Source organism: Papaver somniferum, chromosome 5 (assembly GCF_003573695.1).
Source record: "Papaver somniferum cultivar HN1 chromosome 5, ASM357369v1, whole genome shotgun sequence".
In the NCBI taxonomy this organism is placed as follows: domain Eukaryota; kingdom Viridiplantae; phylum Streptophyta; class Magnoliopsida; order Ranunculales; family Papaveraceae; genus Papaver; species Papaver somniferum.
This window is the reverse complement of record NC_039362.1, coordinates 70,854,416-70,866,910: the sequence shown is the minus strand read 5'-3', so window position 1 is coordinate 70,866,910 and position 12,495 is coordinate 70,854,416. Positions and strand designations below refer to the sequence as shown.

Sequence of the window (12,495 nt, the reverse complement as noted above, 5' to 3'; positions counted from 1 at the left end):
TTTTTTAACTAATTAATTATCTTTCCTAATCGATTAGTGTTGTATAAATAGAAAATCTATTTAGTTAGTCATGGTTAATGAGAGGAATGATGTGGCGTGTTTCTATTGGTATGGCACATAGGGCACACACAAGCAGTGACACAGACGATCTCGACCCGGAACTTACCCTTCAACCTAATCTGCATCAATTGTTCATACGTTACGAATTAAAAGAAAATTCATATTAACTGCTCCAGTATTGCCGCTAAGTTCAAGCAAGGAATTCAATTCCTTCCCTTCTAACGCCAGAAATTAGGGTAATTGTTTTTCAGTTACCTACATTTATCTTCAACGCTATTTACTTCAACGTCTGTCAGTTCCTTGCGCCAAAAATTAAGATTTACGTTCACCTACTTCTTCTCCGGTGGTTCATCCGTAACGGAAAAAATAAACACCACCATAATTTTCGGCAATCAATCCCATCGACTCAAACATGGCTAATTAACTCTTTACGCTTTACTACATAAACCTCACAGAAAAACCATCTCGCGAATGTTCTCAATGCCTTTTTTTAGCAAAGAAAATATTTTTCGAGATAAAATCTTCTGATTAAGATTTTCGTTGGCGCATGGCATATTTGCAGATTTTGAAAACATCCATCAGGCATGTAAATGTATCAAGTATGGGTAATGTCAATTGAATTCCACCTGATTTGATTTTTTTTTTTTGGTCATGTAATTAGGTCAGGATGATGTAGAGGAATGTAAGAGTCAGTAGAATCTCTAGGTGTGTTAGATTAGTGGGTTGACTGTGATTTTTTTTCATTATCATTTGATTTATACTTGATTTTTCATAAGAAGGAAAAATTGTTGTTCATGTAGGTAGTACCGTTCTCTTAATCAAATGCAAACTGTGTAAATGATGCAATGCTATATTCACTACTCACCTCACCTAAAATGTTGTTGATGCGCATCAATCATCTGAAAAAAAATTAGAAGATGCTATTGATCTAGAGCAATGCATGTATACTGTGCAGTAATGCTTAGTAATTTTATTTGTTTTTGGAACATTAGCACCAAACAAAGTCTCTCTGAATTTGATTTTAGAATTATATTTTGTCTTTGCTTCGTGACGCCCTTTCTTTTCTGCTGCTAACTGAAAACCAAAGTGTTGGGGTTAAGAGTGAAGGATTAAGAAGATGGACATATAGTGAGCATTATCACCAGCAATTTCAAGACTAAAATGCAGAAAGAAGTATATCACCAATGCCAGGATTACTAAGAAGGAAACAACAACAAATGGGTGGGGATGATTTATTAATAATGCCAAACCATTGATAGCAAGATCTGGAAGTTTAAGACCAGCTGGTGTAACATTAATACCATTAATAGAAGGACCTGAACTAGATGGTAATATCAGTGAAAATGATGATTCTAAAAGAGAAGGCTGAGGTCATTGGATGAGAAGCCAATTATCTAGAGTTTATTATGTTTCTGCTGCTCGCAACGCGGTATTTCTCACTGCCTCTCTTTCTTAAAATCTTTTTTTTTTCTTCAAATTATTTGCTGCCTCTTGCATTTGTTTGCTCAAAAGTCTGAACCCCAATTGTTATCTTTGAGGGTTTATTGGGATTGGTCTTATAACCCCTTGAAGCCTTGCGAGTTTAGAGATTTTATAGTAATCTTATAAAGCTGAGATTCATGGGTTTACATGACCAGATTGGTTCTACTATCTAATGGCCTACATGACTAGAGGATTGACAAATCTTGGTTTCTTGATTCACTTATCTTTATTTTGATTGCTTATGTTTTTTTCTCAAATATAAAGGGTAAAATATGAATGTATTTTAAATATCCTGATTTATGGGTTGTGACCTCTTCCTGAGCAGTCTTTGTATCTATATAAGCAGTCTTTGTATCTATACGAAGTACATGTATGTGACTTATATGGATTGTTACTAACTCTTTTAGGACTTATTCAGGTAAAGATCATCAGCTTACCACGACTTCACAAGCCGTCCCTTGCTTGAACTAAGATTCATGTTTTACCAATTAATTTTTGTTTTACTTTGCATATTATTATTCTTCAGTTTTTTACTATGTCAAAGTGACTTGCAAGATTGTCCAAGCTTTAATGACGATGGTTTGAGCGAGATTTTTACGAGGTGGAAAGGCACTTGCATGGCCCGGGATGATTACAAAAAATCTTACCTTATTCAGGTAAAGATCAGCAGCTTACCACGACTTCACAAGCCGTCCCTTTGCTTGAACTAAGATTCGTGTTTTACCAATTAATTTTTGTTTTACTTTGCATATTATTATTCTTCAGTTTTTTACTATCTCAACGTGACTTGCAAGACTGTCCAAGCTTTAATGACGATGGTTTGAGCGAGATTTTTACGAGGTGGAAAGGCACTTGCATGGCCCAGGATGATTACAAAAAATCTTACTTTAGCAGGTAAAATTGTGATCTATCTCTTACATTGTATGTCCATACGCCAAATTCAGTGTCTATAAATTTTTTGTTACGGCAAATTCAGCGTCTATAAATTGTGATCTATCTCTTACATTGTATGTCCATACGCCAAATTCAGTGTCTGTATAATTTTTTTTTTTTGTTACACGGCTAATTTTACAACATGGCTATGGAAATCTACAATAAATATCAAAAAATTGCTCACACTAGAAATAATAGTACTTCATGCTATTCGTTGGGCCTGTAAAATGATTTATTACATTACATTAGTAATAATGTAAAGGATCCTATTTTTGCCACACTCAATTTTTGAATTCATGCCATGAACTTATTATTTTTGCCCCGCTACTATTCTTGAATTCATGCCATTGTTACTGTTTGTAGGAATTTTGTGATTCAGTGCGGTGACCAACTGGGACCGGAAAAGGAGGTGAATCCATTTGGGTAAACCTTTTTCTGAAGAAATCAACTCGAGAAATCAACTCGAAATTGCTTCACTCAGGCTGGGGTGTTGTCAGCATGGCAAACAGCAACCTGCATATCAACGGCTTTGAATTTTTTATACCGTGCAAGTCTGCAAATCAACAGCACTGTAAGCATCCTGTTTTTGGGGGAGTTGTGGGTGGGTTGACTATCCTTGCAGTAATGAAGAAGGTTCATGTCTTCATGATGACAGTGGCTGACATATGGTAAGCCTACCCTACTTCATATATGTTCATATACTGTGCAGTAGTCTTGCCATAATTGATCAGTTTACCATCTGATCATAGATGTTCAAGTTTCTTCGTCATATATTTCCGCCTTTAAGTTCTTTCAATCTCCACTTTTTGATGGAGATAAAAATCTTGAACACTAATGCAAGTACACAAGTGTCCATCTATGAATGTATGTAACTAATACTTTTCTGTTAGTTAAGCACTTTCCAAAGATCAACTTACTTTCCACTTTTAAAAATCATGATTGCATCAGGAGTTTTTGTTTCACTTTTTATGGGAATGATTCTACCATGCGGCACTACTTCCTTGCCTTATTATGTTTGCAGGTCTTCTTGCTCTATTTGAGGATGTGCTGACTACTCTATTTGCTCTTCGCAGGTGTCCTGGACTATCACCTTTATAAATGGATAGGATATGCAGTAGTCTTACCATGAAGGCGTGAAGTAAATGCATCTTTGCCATCATGTTACCAAGGGACCGTGACAGTTGGAAGTGGCTCAGTCCTCCTGTTTAGCACTAAGATTTTGTAGGTTTTTTGGCTTTGATGATTTCCGGGGCACTACAAATTGAAAATATGTTTAGACTCCTCGCTTATGCTATTACAGTCTGTAATTATTAAACTTTCAGATGGAAGAAAGCTATTTGTAGAAACCATCATATTAAATGCATCATCGACCCTTAAAGTACCTTCATTTCTTTCCATTCACATGGTAATTAAAGCAGACATGTTGCCGATAGACCCAAATTGCCAACATTTCGTTCTTGAGGTAGTAGGACATGTATAAGAGACACTGTGGAAGTCAACCGGATACCGCTGCCACAATATCTCTCCTATAACACAGGTGACCTGAGTGGTTTTTATTTTCTTGGGATCCGTGTAGTTGGCCTTAAAGAATGGAAGATTTTAGACTTATATGTATCACAAAGTTTAAACAGTAGCTGATGAATAATCGCTGGATTTAACTAGAACACTTGCAAATTGTTGTGTCCCATTCAGGGAATGTGTTTTCTTTAATTGTAATTTTGTTATTAATGCATAAATTTTTTGTAATTTGAATACAAAATTTGAATGCAAGTGTTCCCATGAGTATAATGCCGTTGTAGCCAGAGTCAAATGAACTGAAAATAGGTAAACCATCTTGAATTAGTCTTGCCAACCAAAAATAGCTTTGGATAGTCACCGCCATATGCAGTATCAATCCTAAGCCCGGGCAGTTAAGGCACGGGTCATATCCTAGTATATATACAGAGAGAGAAAAAAGAATACGAAAGATTACACGTTGCTGGACATTCCAGCCATGCAACCAAGAGAAAAGGAAAGAAGATGCATCCATTGCAGCAACTAGGCACTGATCAGACTCATCAATGTCTCCTTTTTCTCTAGGACAGTAAGGGATTCTATTTTCGTATTAATTCTGCCCACTTGAAGACCATATCCTGAAATCTAATCTCTTAGGCTTTACAACAATTGACCAGTACAACAATACGACTTTGATGTCCAAGATGATCTTTTGCTCGTCTCTTTCTTTATCATTGGAACATCTATTGTTTCACTCCTTCCAGATCACCCAGCAGATGGCATATGGCAGCAGCTCCCACCAGTGGGTTTTTTCGTCTATAGAAAAAAATACAGCTCTTTGTCTCTTTGAAGATCTGTGTGACATCGTAACTTTGAACCCCCAGCACCCCAAACTCTGAAAGGAAGTGGTTCCAAATAGCCCCAGCTTTGTCGCAATGTAAGAACAGGTGATTAATTGTTTCCGAATCAGCTTTGCACATATAACACCTGTTGGCTAACTTTCCTCGCCTTTTCTGAAGATTATCTTGAGTCAAAATGGAATCATGGTGTACCATTACCAACCATATGAAAAGATATTTTTGTTGGTACATTAGAATCCCAAACTGACTCTTTAGGAAAGATAATTAAGTCTTGTTCCTCAGCCAAATGAGTATAGCAAGATTTTACTGAGAACTTCCTTTCCTTCTCGCACTTCCATTTTCTCGAATTTTCTTCATCATCAACCACAGTAGCCTCTAAAAGTGCAGAAAGCGCAGCCGCTTCCTCAATTTCTAAATCTGTTAGTCGTCTCCTTAGATCGAGGTTCCAGACCGCTCTCCCGTCTGGGTTTATATGATAGAACTCAATAACGTTGGTTTTCTTCCTAGAGACTTCAAAAAGATTCGGAAAAAGAGTTTTTAAAGTATCTACCCCCACCCAACTATCCAGCCAGAACCTTACCCTGTCCCCTTTCCCCACCTTGTATTGAATTCCATCTTGAAACATCTCCAGTCTATTTGTAATTCCTCTCCACACACCCCTCCTATACGTTAATTTGGACCTTACTGCATCCCAACCATTCCTGTCCTGTCCACCCCATATTTTTGAGCAACCATTATCCTCCACGAAGCATGTCGTTTGATTGAGAATCTCCAAAGCCATTTACACAACAATGCATCATTTAAAATCTTAAGATTTCTAATCCCCAACCCACCATGCTCTTTATCTTTGCAAATAGTTTCCCAGGCAACCAAGGCAATCTTCTTGCTTACAACATTACTTCCCCACAGAAAATTTCGCATAAGACTATTTAGTTTCTTCGTAACTGAGGCTGGCATTGAGAAGACAGACATCATGTATACTCAAGACATACTGTATTAGCACTAACGTTGCCCCATAAGAGAGACAAACCCTTTGCCAGCTTCGTAGTTTATTTTCAGTTCTCTCTAAAATGGGTACCCAGTGAACCTTACTTCTGTAAAAAGATCCTGCTGGCATTCCTAAATATGTTAAAGGAAGTTGTTCTTGTGAGCACCCCATTGTTGTAGAGATTATATCTCGAGATGTTGGATTCCCTCTGCCAAAAGCCTGACTCTTTGATGGGTTAACACTCAATACCGAAACCAACTCAAAACATATTAAAGGAGCTCTAATATTATGAATATAACGGGCGAGTTGGTCATAAATCACCGTATCATCCGAAAACAAAAGGCGAGTAACTGATGTTCCATGAGTTGTTATCTTGAACCCTTCAATCATTCTCTGAGACTCAAGTTTCATAATCATCTTACTAAAACCATCCATAACTATAGTAAAAAGAAAGGGAGAGAGAGCATCACCTTGTCTCAAGTCCCTTGTACTTGTGAAAATCTTCCCTGGTGACCCGTGGATCAGTATAGAGAAATGAGCTGTAGAAATACATGAGAATATCCATCTTCTCCACTTGTTCCCGAACCCCATCTTTTCCATGACTTGATCAAGATAATGCCAATTGACCTTATTATAAGCCTTCTCTACATCCATCTTGAAAATCCATCCATCAATACTCTCTCTAAACTTCGAATCAATACTCTCATTTGCGAGCAATATACTGTCCACAATCTGTATCTGCCACAAATGCACTTTGAGTATCTGAAATAATCTTAGGGAAAACCTTCTTCTATCTAGATGACAACACTTTGGTGATTATCTTATAAGAAATGTTGATGAGGCTAATTGGTCTGAAGTCCTTCAGCTACTGCTAAGGATATGCAAGACCACCAGCTGCTAAATTGACTCATCCCTAAGTACCGATGAAAACAACCGTATATGAGTCTGACATTCAACCTAGATGATAGAGAGAATCATAAGTTAAGATGTCTAGGAATAAATAGACACAAAGATCACTCCAGAAAATACAAAATCTAGCATCTTACCTTACAATTAAGAGGCTGCATGGAAGATGGAATTTGACTTCACTGAATGCGGAAAGTTATATAAGCGAACATTAGAACTAGTACATGTCTATATCTTCAACTACCAAGGAATTTATACTCTATTATTTAGGCACTATATTACACTACTTCCTGAATGAAAAACAGTGACGCATGGAGAGATTCTGAATGTACTATTGAAGCTAGCTACTATGCAGACAAACACAAGGTTCAAAATAATTTGAAATTTCATAATGCAACAAGAAGATGTGAGATTGGACTAGCAAACGAAGTTAGGAAAAGTGAAATGGACAAGCTAAAACATGAACAAGTGCACTGAAATTAACATCTGAAATTAAAAAAACAACAACAAAAAACAATTAACACTGCCGCTTCTGACTGACTTCAGGTAATGAGTTACCTCCAGCAGCAGCAATACATGATCAATGTAATGGCTTCGATCCATTCAAACTGTAAATGCACCTATACATTTTCTTGTTGCAGTTGAACAAAGGTCGAAAAAAGAAGGCATAACTTATTACTAATATATGATTCGTTTTTTCAGGGAGTTTTTTAGGTAGTTATAATTACTTTTATAAGCAGTTGGTTTTTACTTTATCAAAACAGTTTTTTCGAAATAGGTATGTAATATCTTTTGATTTATATTTTTTATGCAATCAATACGAGAATTACAAATGAAATGAACAAATTGAATCTTTTTTAAGCATAACACCATTAGATTTGTATTTCGTACTTGGGATACCTTCTGGGGCGGGAGATAATGCTTCATTTGACCAAGACGGTTGGTTGGCTAAACAACGATACAGAGATGCACATCCGTTGTAATTTCAAGTAACAACACACAAAATCATTTATATTTAAGAAGTGGTGGAATTGTTAATTCCGGTTTAAAGGCATTTATGTTCAACGAATTGCATGATGGTAAAGATCCTGATTTGGAAGGGTATAACCCTGCTAAAGATACATAAATTGCTAGGGTATTTATTTTATGGATACTTGGTTCATGTTTTTTTCCCAATTCAAAGTATAGTAAATATTCCGATTACACAAGCTATTTCCAACGATTTTCATCTTGCATGTTTTTAGATTTATTTGTTAAATTCTAGGATTTTTGGAAGATGAACTTGAAGTACGTAATCATTATTGGGTTAATATATTGCAAAGTCTTATGAGATATATGTGTCCTTTACTTTTTGTATATTGAACTGATATCTCATATATGCTCAGAAGTTAGATCTATTATTTATTTTTAAACTAAAAATAGAACAAACTCTTTGAGAATGTTCTCGCACTATTGATCTACTTGTGATCACACTTCTGTGTTATTACTGCACTATATACTCTGTAAGATTTTCTTATGTTGAGTCTGAAAAGGCGGGGGTACAACAACCACACCCTATATTTCGCTTAGCAATCTGTATGGACTAACTCCAATATACTTTTAAGAGAATCAACTAGACAGTCATACTCAATCTTAATAAAAGTATATCAAAGAGTTATATCTCACTTTCTCGATTCAATACTTACTCAAGCAAATAGAAATCTGCGAGTCTAATTGAATACAAGATAAATCACTTGAACGGTACCAAAGACCAATGTTCAAGGATCAATCAATTTCAATCAACAACCAAAGGTTGGATTTACCAATTGATCGATTCAACCCACAACCTGTGATATTTCAAATATATAACAAAATATAATGCGGAAAAAAAATAACACAGACACCAGAAGTTTTGTTAACGAGGAAACCACAAATGTAGAAAAACCCCGGGACCTAGTCCAGATTGAACACACACCGTATTAAGCCGCTACAGACATTAGCCTACTACAAACTAAATTCAGTCTGGACTGTAGTTGAACCCCAATCAATCTCACACTGATCCAAAGTACAGTTGCGCTCCTTACGTCTTTGATCCCAGCAGGATACTACGTACTTGATTCCCTTAGCTGGTCTCAGCCACAACTAAGAGTTGCTACGACCCAAAGTTGAAGAATTTAATAAACAAATCTGTATCACACAGAGAAGTCTACGGTAATATATAAATACCTACGAGTTTTTGTTCCGTGTTTTGATAAATCAAGGTGAACAGGAACCAATTGATGACTCAGACTTATATTCCCGAAGAAAAACCTAGAATTATCAATCACCTCACAATAATCTTAATCGACTAGCGAAAGAAGATATTGCGGAATCACAAACGATGAGACGAAGATGTTTGTGACTTCTTTTAATCTTTCCTATCGGAGAAATCAATCTCAAGTCAATCTTACGATTGTACTTAGTACGATAGAAACAACAAGATCAGATCACGCAACTACAAAGAAAATAGTTGGGTCTGGCTTCACAATCCCAATGAAGTCTTCAAGTCGTTAACCTACAGGGTCTCGGTAGAAACCTAAGGTTAAAGGAGAGTCGACTCTAGCTTATACAAATAGTATCACACAGTAGGTGTGGGGATTAGGTTTCCTAGTTGCTAGAGTTCTCCTTTATATAGTCTTTCAAATCAGGGTTTGCAATCTAAATTACCTTGGTAACAAAGAATTCAATATTCACCGTTAGATGAAAACCTGATTAGATTCAAGCTAATATCTTTCAACCGTTAGATCGAAACTTAGCTTGTTACACACAAATTAAATGCACGTTTTAGGTTTGTTTAACCGTACCCAAACATGTACACTTAGTTAGTTCAATAGTAGTTAACCAAATGGTTAGCCATATGAGCACTTTCATATTAACCATATTCTTCTTTACCATAACTAGTTCAAGTGACTCAAAGGAACTAGTTAGAGAGTTGTTCAATTGCTTAGATCTTATAGAAGTATATAAGACACAATATAAGCAAAAACGATTTGATTCACTCGAATTGATTCATGAACTTTATAGCCACGGTTTGCAAATATGCATTCCTTAGTTTATATAAGTTTAGGTTCACGAATAACCGTTTTTAGAAAATAACCAACCTAAGTACGCGGACTTAAGTACCCGGAATAAGTTTGTTTTCAGTTCACAAACTCCAGAAGATTTTCACGGGACGTGAACTTCCGATGGTGCGCGTACTGGTACGCAGACTCTAAATCTGGTTTTCCTGAGCAGCAAAGTACACATACTTTGGTTCAAGGAATAAGGACTTACACACGTATGAGTTATCACACAATGTTTATATCCAATAATGGTTATATAATCTAAACTCGCATTTCAATCATTGAAACATTCTTAGAGGACGTTATACAGTTGTTGTTCACAAACTATTTTTCGTCAAAGCCATTTTCAAGTAATTGAAACATAATATGGCTTCCGTCACTAGTAAAGATGAACTTGGCCAAAGCGAAAGCTTACCAACACATATTTCGAGAAATAGATAAGCGAGATAAACTCGGCCAGAAATAGAAAATGTGTATAATCATAGTCTATATAGCAATACGACTTTTGTCTCAAGATTGGAGATAGAGTAGATAGACTTTTGAGTGATAGATAAGTTCAAGTCTCCACATAACTTTTAGTCGATGAAGTTCCACCAGTTCCTTGAGTAGTTCTTCGTCTTTGTATGATGATCGCCATGGAGTCTATAGCTCAACTACACTTTCTATCCTAGTCCGAGACTTAGCTATAAGTATGCTAGAAATCAAGACTTAAAGTTTTGATCACTAACATTGACAAACATGCTTGAGATAGCAACGCATGCGAGTTCGACCGAGCAGTGCTCTAACAGGTCATACACAAAATCACAAACTCGATCATACCATCTCAGGTGATTACTTAAGATCGGTTTCATTAATAAAAGTCAGGCCTTTGTGAATAGTTTTGCCAAGAACATAAACAAGTCATGAGCGGTTATACTAATCAAACATATCGGTTGTTCACAAGATATGCAATGAATAACAGTACCAATAATGCCTGGCGATTTCCTTTTCGATTCACAAAACAAGTTCATGAATTTACTTCCTTAAAACATATGTAAAATATTATTTCCTAGGATGAAATCTTCAAATTATACCCATACATAATCACAATAGCATTCAAACGATTATGTTGATGTCTTATCTATAAAGTTTAATGGTTAAGCAATAAACCTCGTATTGTGTTCCTTAATACTATGTCTAACTAGAGCGTCATTCATGCTTCGCAGTTTTGTTTTCATTATGCACGACTTGAAATATACGATAGGGTATGAAACAGTGCAAGTCAAATATCACTAACCTCAAGTGGAAGGATGATGTTGTCGTTGTAGTTTCTTACTTCTTAACTTCTTCAAGTCTTCGCAATAGTTGTAATGTCTCATATCCTAATACTTTGAAGTTAACCTATACGAAGTTGAATCTAGTACATAATCAAGTGACTCTTAAAATGAGTATTGGCTCACTAAAATATTACAACCAAACTTGACATACCAACGCTTGGTGGGTTCAACCGAGCTATGCTCTAACAGTAATCGATCATAAGTAATCACCTAAGATGGTATGATCGATATTTGTAATTGGTGTGACCGATCCTAGTAATTGGTGTAGTCGATCCTATTAGAGCACTGCTCGGTCGAACTCGCATGTGTTGCTATCTCAAGCATGTTTGTCAATGTTAGTGATCAAAACTATAAGTCTTGATTTCTAGCCTATTTATAGATGTCTCGGACTAGGACATAGATTGTGTAGTTAATTATAAGACTTCACAGCGTTCATCATTTGACGACGAAGAACTACTAAGGGGAGCTTGTGGAACTTTATCGACAAAAGGTATATGGAGACTGAAACTCATCTATCACTTGGAAAGTCTATTTCTACTCTATCTCCTATATTGAGATATAAGTCGTATTACGATATAGGTTTCTATTATACACATTTGAGATTTCGAGCTGAGTTTATCTCGCTTACATACTTCTCGAAATATGTGTTGGCAAGCTTTCGCTTCAACCAAGTTCATCTTATATTCTTGACAAATGTCAGAATATGACCATATGAAAATTGCCGAATAACATCTTACATGGTTTGTGTGAAACAATCATTTGGTGTAGACTTGGAATGTTTTGTTATGATTATTTCAATATCTTGGAAATTGCTTTGATGCTAATGGTATGTGAAAACGACTATTGTCATCCTCTAAGAAAGTTTCAATGATTGAAATAAAAAGTTTAGAATCATGTAACCATGTTTGGATATAAACATAGTGTGTTCTCACATTTGTGTATAATTCCAAAATCGCGAACCTGAAGTATGCGTACCCGTACGCGTACTGGCGGTTGTTGGATGTCTGGGCAAGTATGCGTACCCATACGCATACTGGCGGAAGTCTCACGTCCGTGAATTCCTGCTGGAGTTTGGAAGTGTGATTGGTATGCGCACCCGTACGCGTACTGGCGTTACCAAACTCGGTCCGGCTACTTAAGTATGCGTACCCGTTTGCATACTTGAGTTGGTTACTTTCTAAAATCGGTTGTAGGTGAACTTAAACATTTAAAAAATAAGGAATGCAATATTTGCAAACCGTGGCTATAATGTTCATGAACTGATTCAAGTGAATCAAACCGATTTTGCTTCAATTGTGTTCTTGTATACTTCTATGAGAATATAACAATTGAATGAATATTTAATTAGTTTCATTTGAGTCATTTGAACTAGTTAT

At 36.2% G+C, this 12,495-nt stretch overlaps 1 long non-coding RNA gene across 1 annotated transcript; it reads left to right on the top strand.

Moving 5' to 3' along the window:
- The first annotated feature begins 254 nt into the window (after window positions 1-254).
- Window positions 255-3,872, top strand: LOC113281865. The gene is made up of 4 exons (XR_003326368.1): window positions 255-2,198; window positions 2,308-2,436; window positions 2,839-3,143; window positions 3,549-3,872. It is a non-coding gene; the product is annotated as an uncharacterized LOC113281865 (long non-coding RNA).
- Window positions 3,873-12,495: the final 8,623 nt, after the last annotated feature.